Source organism: Antedon mediterranea, chromosome 6 (assembly GCF_964355755.1).
Source record: "Antedon mediterranea chromosome 6, ecAntMedi1.1, whole genome shotgun sequence".
Lineage (NCBI taxonomy): Eukaryota > Metazoa > Echinodermata > Crinoidea > Comatulida > Antedonidae > Antedon > Antedon mediterranea.
In genome coordinates this window covers 8175568-8183288 of record NC_092675.1, presented here as the reverse complement: position 1 = coordinate 8183288, position 7721 = coordinate 8175568, and the positions used below count along the sequence as shown (strand labels likewise).

The 7721-nt window shown below is 31.4% G+C and overlaps 1 long non-coding RNA gene across 2 annotated transcripts; it reads left to right on the top strand.

Moving 5' to 3' along the window:
• The first annotated feature begins 490 nt into the window (after positions 1–490).
• Positions 491–2233, top strand: LOC140050986 (uncharacterized). 2 transcript variants are annotated; one of them, XR_011845471.1, is made up of 4 exons: positions 491–650; positions 1352–1453; positions 1728–1791; positions 2055–2233. It is a non-coding gene; the product is annotated as an uncharacterized lncRNA (long non-coding RNA). The 2 variants fall into 2 exon arrangements; XR_011845472.1 differs by lacking the exon at positions 491–650 and adding an exon at positions 737–863.
• The last annotated feature ends 5488 nt before the right edge of the window (positions 2234–7721 follow it).

The window sequence follows — 7721 nt, the reverse complement described above, 5'->3', positions numbered from 1 at the left end:
AAATACTTAGTGTTATCATTCATTCCAAGAGCACAATATATAACAGTAACATTGGTAAAATCTATTACAGTCTGTTGGATGGTAGTGATATCCATTAGTCTTGTCGAAACAGAATTGGTTATCTACTTGTGCTGGGACTCCACAAGGCCCGTTTACTTTCGTTGCTTCTGAACACGTCATGAAAGCCGGATTGTAAACATTTCCTGCTACACAAGTATTGTTTATTTGTATTTGATACAATTATTAGTTTATTTTTTGTTAAATCACCACAAAATAAAATGTGCGATGATCTCTTAAATTCATCGATTGGAAATTTCGATCGTATTTACGTTTGATGATTAAAACCAAACTTTTTAGACTGAATATGGTATTCATGAACGTGAAATACGCTCCAGTTGAAAATAAAGTTTCAACTGATAGAAAGTTTGATTACAACATCCAATCAGCGCCTAATATATTGTGACGTGAAAGCGCGCGGACAACAAAAGTTTGTCAATTCCCTCCGATCCTCGCTTCCCGCCCGGCCACCCGCCTGATCTTCAGAGTCAGTGTCTTCATGCTCTTCGATCGTATTTTAGATTCTTTGCCAACAATTTACGAGCTACCGTATTCGTAACATATGCCAATTGAATCAATATCTATTTTAGAAGGTTGGTAATCATTTATTTTAAATTGAATCTAAGGCATACGCTACATTGAGGCCTACATTCACACCACCACCACCGCGCACATTTTCTGGCCACAGCAGCACAGATCTAGTTTAGTAGGCTAGTTGACGTGACAGCAGCGAGTGTGGTGTACTGTTACGGCTCGAGTTTATTTTTGCCGGTTATCGAGTTAGGCTATAGGCCTAGGCCTAGCTAGTGAGTAGCCTAGGTTAGATTTACTAAATCAAATGTGTTATGCTTTGAATATTATTCTATCTAGGCTAGGCCTAGCCTAGTTGAATAGGCATTTCATTTTAATGAATACTAAAAAACGTTACTTTGTGTATTTGTTGTATATTGTTGATGACGTTCTACCCTAGCTAGCCTAGGCCTAGGCTAGTACTAGCCTAGTAGGCTAGGCCTAACTAGTAGGTCTAGCTGGAGAAGAGCTAGGTCTAATAATAAATAGGCATAGCCTAGGCTAGTTACTAAGCCTAGGCCCTACTTTAATTCTATTTCCTAGACTAGGCCCTAGAGGCCTAGACCTAGAACCTCTAGTAGGGCCTAGCCTAGGCGTCCTACGAATAAATTATGATATAATTAATAATTGTAATATTAATAAATAATGACGATAGGCTATACTGTGTATACTGTACAGTACTATAACATTTAGTAGAAACATATTATTTCTATCTATTGCACAGGAAAAATGCTTGACTACACAATGTCAATGATATTTCGGGCTGCAATCATTCACAATAACAACATGGACATCATCTTGAACTATTTATATTTATTTTTTGATAGTAAGTAATAATAATATGTTGTATATCTGTATTTAAATCACTGTAATGTATTTATACATGTCAATTGTGTATATTCGTGTTTTTTAAGCTTTAAAACTGAACAGGGACTGGATTAAAAAATATTTCCAACCTAGAAGAAACTACTCGACATACCGACCTGATGCTAGAAAAAGATTGCCTAATTATTGGTGGCTTGACTGATTCTGAACTAGCCTATTATTTTTACTATTTGTGTTACTATTATTAATGTTTTATAATTTATTTTGTGCACTAGACCAATCTTATACAGAGCATGGACCAAATCAGAAGCTGTGAATTTGTTCATTCAACATATCCATGTAAGCATAATTAATAGTACAGTTTTTATTTTCATTTTAAAAATTACGAATGTCAAAATTTACTTAAATTAGAGAAAAGAGTTTTATATGATACTCTTTTCTGATTGAATAGCAAAACTATTCACCGTTGCTTTTTAAGACCATATTAAAAATAAAAAATTTTCAATGATAAATATAGTACAGTACTACTACTAAAGATGCATACATTTATCAAATATTTTATGATAAATAACAGTTTGTTATGCTTTTTGTTATTCTTACAGGATGCAACAGATGTTAGAAAAGAGTATTCAGGACAAAAATTTGCAATACCGACAGCCATATTTATTGTCAATTGGACGGTAATCATAACTCAACATGTACTTTCATTCAGACACATTATAGAAGCCATGGTTGGGCTTTTATTTAGGCTGCACTATATTTTCCTGGATGATATTTGTGAACTTTGTAGATGCCCTCCCAAGAATTAGGGTATATCACCAATGCATATAAGATAGTTTTTGAATTTATAATTATAATACTGAAAGACAAAGACTACAGCAGTGTCTTGACTATTGTAATATACTGTTATTTGTTATGTTCAATAAAATCAAAATGGAATATATATATAAGAAACGTATCTTTTTTAAGCATCGTATTTAAACAAAAAGTCAATCGATTTTGGTTGAAAAAATAATTTTTCCAATCATCTTAGTTTGAAATTTTTCAATCTTTGAATCGATTGAAACATTCTCAATCGTTATTTTAATCAATCCGATTTGTCCCTACTCACAGTCGGCCAAAAGTTGAAAAATCAACCGTATCGATTGAATATTCAGTCCACCAATTTAAGAGAGGTACGTCGGAAAAGTGTACACAGCCAGTAAAGCTGTACACAATCGGTAAAATGCACACACTTGGTAGAATACACACAATGAGTAAATTTAATTAAACAATCTTTAAAACACACAGTCGGTAAATTGTACAAGGTCGGTAAAATGCACACAATCGGTATTATATAAAAATCAGGACGGTAAAATGCACAAATTCAGGTAAAATACACTCACTTTAGAAACTGCACACAATCTTTATAATGAACTGTGTTATCTATTATTATAACACCTATACCTGTTTGACAGTTTAAACCAGTGTATCCAGCCATACATAAACAGACGTACGTGTTAACACCGTCGATACACATTCCCTGGTTTAAGCAAGGGTTCTGGAGACAATCATTGATATCTAAATTAGCAAAGTTTGATGGACACGATTATTTAAAGAAAATGTATAACCATATCATAAACTACTACTAGGAACAATACTATCAGGTAGACTTCAACAGCATTATTATCAATTATAGTTCTACGTTAAAAAAAATCCTTTAAAAAAAACACTGATTTCTTTAAATGTTATTAGGATTGATCTGCTACCAGCTCAATTGGAAACTCTTAAAACAAGGAACAACCTTCCAAAACACAACAAAATTATAGTGATCCTGCAAAATCACTGATTCAAATTGCACTTCAAGCAAAACATTCTTTAAACTAATTTGTGGATTTGAAATCTAATAAAATGTGTTAATTCATTCATATAAAAGGTCATTAGCTTATTTAAAATTATATATATAACTAAAAAACAACGTCGGGAATGCTTGGACATGAGCAACTCCGATAACTACAAAAAGAAAGAACAGGCTGTGCTTGAGGAGTAACATCTTGTTTGTAAGTTGTAGTTCACTTATCAAGAGAATCAAACTTATCAATGTGTACGATACTAGAGTAACGGCTCCTTTTATAACAATTCGTCTTTTAGTAGAGTGAATGGCGTTTTATTATGTTTCCAGGTAGGTATTACAAACACAATATGTGGCAAAAATATAAAACCAAAATGATAGACATGTGACATATGCAAGAATTTAAGTGTGAAGAATTGTATTAATGGTATCATTATACATATTACTTGCGTTATTTGCGTCACTAAGTATGTTAATTACAGTAGGTAAAAGGTAATTATACAATAAGGTAGCAAATGAATAGCATCAGGCTCTTTGGTAAGAATTCGTCTTCAAAATATGTTTTGAAGTAAATGACCAACTATCTGGGTACAATATGGGTTTCCAGGTAAAATATTACGACAAAATCACGGAAAAAAACTCCTGACCAATACATCTATATAACGAATAATAATGAATAGTTATTTGCAAGTTTGGAAACTTTCCAACAATATTTATACAATATACAATACAATACAATACAATATATCGTGTGATATTATGATTAGCATTATTATTGCGTACAATAGGCCATTGATGATGAAGGGCTAGTGTTGCCTGAAAGCTCTGCTAATATTTCTGGCTGTTTTACTTTATCGTTTTGATTTAGGTTTTCGCTTATTTTTTTGTGTATCTCCATTGTGATCCAGCCACTGATATCCACATCATTGTCAATTTTTCAGTAATTTGACTTTATATATATATTATATATATAATTAATTTGAAACGATAAAGATGAGGAAATCTGTGAGAATGAGAAAAAGTCACCCCAACCATGATTCGAACTCGGAACTTCTGCTTGATATGCAGTTGTCCTAACCATTAGACCACTGGGGCTTTCATGGTATTGTTCAAACTCGATTTGATAGCGACTCTTTTACATTCTCGGCGTGGTTCGGGGGAACAGCACTAGTCCTTATTTGTACGCACGCGCACCAGAGATAAACTTGATACGCCCTCATTTTTTCAGTATTTTTATTCACGAGGCGGGATATCCGAAGAGAAAACATATCAGGCAAAGAAAGGTAATTCTAAACCGCCCGGTGATATACTGACATTTAATTAATTAATTTGAAACGTTAAAGATGAGGAAATCTGTGAGAATGAGAAAAAGTCCGAGACTCGAACTCGGACCTTCTGCTTGATATGCCTGATTTTTTTATATATATAAAAGTATCTTGACATGTTTTTATATATCAAATTTAAAGATAAAATAAAATTTATTTAAAAAGATACTTGATAAATCATTTATGCAATGAATTTCATGACAATTTTTGTTTCTTATGTGACAAGTTTCTGATTCTGATTAATCGACATCCTAAATAAAGATAAAATCTATAATCACAATTAAATTTATAAGCAAATAATGATATTTAATTTCAATTATTTCGGCGCAAAAAGTATAAATAAATTATATTAATTACAAAAAAAAAATTACACAAATGATATTTACAAAATAATTACAAAGGTTAAAAAAATGTTTTCTTATTTACAAGAATATTAGGCCTACACAAATAATACTTAAAAACTTAAACGAACTACTGAGCAAATAAACAGAATTACAAACTATTTTTTTTTAACAACATAATTCTTTATGTTACATACGTTTGATAAAATTAATTTATGCAACTAATTATTTGCAATATAATTGTATGTAACAAATTTCTTTACAAAATTATTGTTATGAATCATTATTTGTTTACAGTTGTTTTAATCGTATGTTTTTTTTTACAATTATAAATAAACAACAAACCTAATTAGGCCTAAATTAAATAAACGTACAAAGTAAATTCAGTGTAGTACATTTAATTATTATTATTATTTTTTGTTTTTGAAATTTTCTTGACAAAACTTAATTATGTTACTCGGTATTTACTATATGCACACTGTGTCATCTCTTGTAATTGTCATTAGCTTCTGTCGGAACGGTGTATTTCTTTTATTTGATCATGTGGATTTCCAATTTCAAATCATTTCTATATGTCTAATCTGCAATCATTAATTTCCGTTCAGTCCTTCATATCATCACGAAGACACTTTTTTTTTATAAAATCTCTTCACTATACTAAGGATTAAAAATTGCATTCGGTTCCGTACATTTTTTGACAAATTATAATTTTATGTTGTAAATTTCTCGACACAAATAAATTTATCGTACACATTTCTTGACAAAATTAGTTTCTATATGTTACAATTTCCTTAAACAATTTTTCACGCTGCTGCTCTAACCCGCTACGTCCCATTAGGACTACTCAATCAGAAGCTAAAGCAAGCAGCAGTTATAGTTCTAAGGACAGACAGTTTTGTGAAAATGGAAACTCCACTATGATTTATTGATTCCAGCTGCTACAGTAGACCCACAAAACGTCTGGGAAAGAGTCTATTAGGACATGTCACGCTAAAATTACAAATCCCTAAGCATTTCTGGTATATTCACTGTCAGATATTCATTGAATTATTATCGAAACAGTCCATTAAAGTTTGTGTTTGTAATAGGATACTTCACAATTGAAATATCTAGGGTGATGAAATGACCCCAAGATTTGACCTTAGCAATAGAATTAACTAAAGTGACAGAAATTGAGTATTAACTTCTGTAACAAAAAAATAATATTTATTCACATAAAAAAAGAAAAGAAACCCAAAAACCATTGTCTGACAGACAATTTAAGTATTTGTTGCTTTAAATTACATTTTTTCAGGTAAAATAACTATTATGTGACAATAAAACGACACATTCAAAAACAATTGAAATAAAAAATATTTTTCAATAAGCGAGCAGCGTTTTTTGTAAGAAATATTTCTTGTTTTATACATTTCCCGACAAAAATAGGTAATAAGTATTTATAGTATTGTTCAAGTTTATTCTCAAAGGGCCCATATATTTACCTACCGTATGTGTTAAACCATGGGCTCATAAATTTACCTACTTGTGTTAAACCAAACTCTGGCAGACTGAGAGATTGGGATGTTCCATTTATCGCAATCAATACATTAATAATCGTATATTAAATCTATCAAAATAGTATCTTTTTAAAGAAAATAAACAATTATCGTAGGAGGAGATAGGAAAATGCGAAGCCTCCTCGCATTTTTGTGGCGGGTATTTTTCAAGATGGACATCCATTAGACAGTGTATACCACGATCGGAAAACACCCCTATTTGGGGCAAATCGTTGAACCTAAATTCGTTTTAATCGTCAATAACTAATTATCTAACTCAATTTAATTAGTAAACAGGGTTACATCAGGTGGTTAAAATCAGTACCAAAAGTACGAACCAACTTTATATACCATCGAGTAAACATTCTAGAAGTAACGTGCGATTTACCGAATTTTGCCCTTACGTAAATTTATATATAGACTAGATGGTACGCTCGTTTCGCTCGCGTACCATCTAGGTCATGCCCACAGTGGTTCTCGAATACATAGTAATTTCAGCGTTAAAAAATTGGCGACTTCAAATGTACATGCAAGACAATAATACATGTCGTTTACATGAACGAATAAATAGACACGGTGATTTATGTACTCAACTAAAATTAGCACCCTGGGAATTACTTCCGAAAGAGAAACTTGTCACAAAATAAGACCAATTGTTTTGAAACAAACTGAATTTGTGTTTTGTATGCAACATGAGGGTTGAGGGATAGGGAAGAGGATGGGTGCAACGACAAACAATTTTTAAATATATTCTTTATCCATTTAGTAACGAAATATTAATTGTTTTCATGTTTTACAAATAATATACCACTAAACCAGGGAGTTGTTATTAGATTAACAACTCCCTGACTAAACCATGGAGGTATTTATACATCCATGACTAAACACAGTAAAACATTGCTTTTTAATACTTTGTTGAAACTGTCACCATATAGTCGATTGAAATAGTACAGTACATATAACGATACATCACTAATACGACGTTTATATTTTTTTGTACAGTAATTAGATTATTAATTAATATTAACGTTCAGAAGGAACTGTCAGTAATAAAGTAAACATCTATATTCGGGGAAAATCGTAAATTCGCTTTAATCCTCAATAAATAATTATCTAACTTAATTTAATAAGTAGGTCTAATGGTTTTGAATTGTTTCTTAGATTAGAGCCAATTCATATTTAAGTTGGTTTAGGGTTATTTTCTATTCTTATTTAACGCCGCTTTTCGTTTATCTCT